Source organism: Bison bison, unplaced genomic scaffold, assembly GCF_000754665.1.
Source record: "Bison bison bison isolate TAMUID 2011002044 unplaced genomic scaffold, Bison_UMD1.0 scf7180017864032, whole genome shotgun sequence".
In the NCBI taxonomy this organism is placed as follows: domain Eukaryota; kingdom Metazoa; phylum Chordata; class Mammalia; order Artiodactyla; family Bovidae; genus Bison; species Bison bison.
This window is the reverse complement of record NW_011494604.1, coordinates 4540333-4540817: the sequence shown is the minus strand read 5'-3', so window position 1 is coordinate 4540817 and position 485 is coordinate 4540333.

Below are 485 nucleotides of genomic sequence, written 5' to 3'. Positions count from 1 at the left end.
ACCCAGGGATCGACCCCGGGTCTCCCACATTGGAGGCAGACACTTTAACCTCTGAGCCACCAGGGAAGCCTACATTAATAGCTGCAGTTCCATTAGGTTATACACCATTGGTTATTTTTGCCATGTCCTTATTGTGGGATTGATTATAATTTTTCACTATAACTAACTCTGAGATCAGCTTGCTTGTAAGTTTTTTTCCTGCATTTTAAATTATTGCCTTTACCTTTCACCTAGTATTTTTACTCAGCTCTTGCCACTCTACACTTTACACACCTTGTTAGTTTAAACCTGTATTTGTTTTATCCAGGGTTTGCCCAGTGTCACGATTGAAGAGTTTCTAGGCTGTATATGAAATTAGCTTCCCTTAAGATTTTCAGAGGTTATGATGGTACTATCCCAACTTCCACTGTCTTTGTAGTAATCTTCCCCTTAGATGTCTGCTCCAGCTAGCTGTCCTTATTTCAAGCGCCTTAATCTATCTGCCT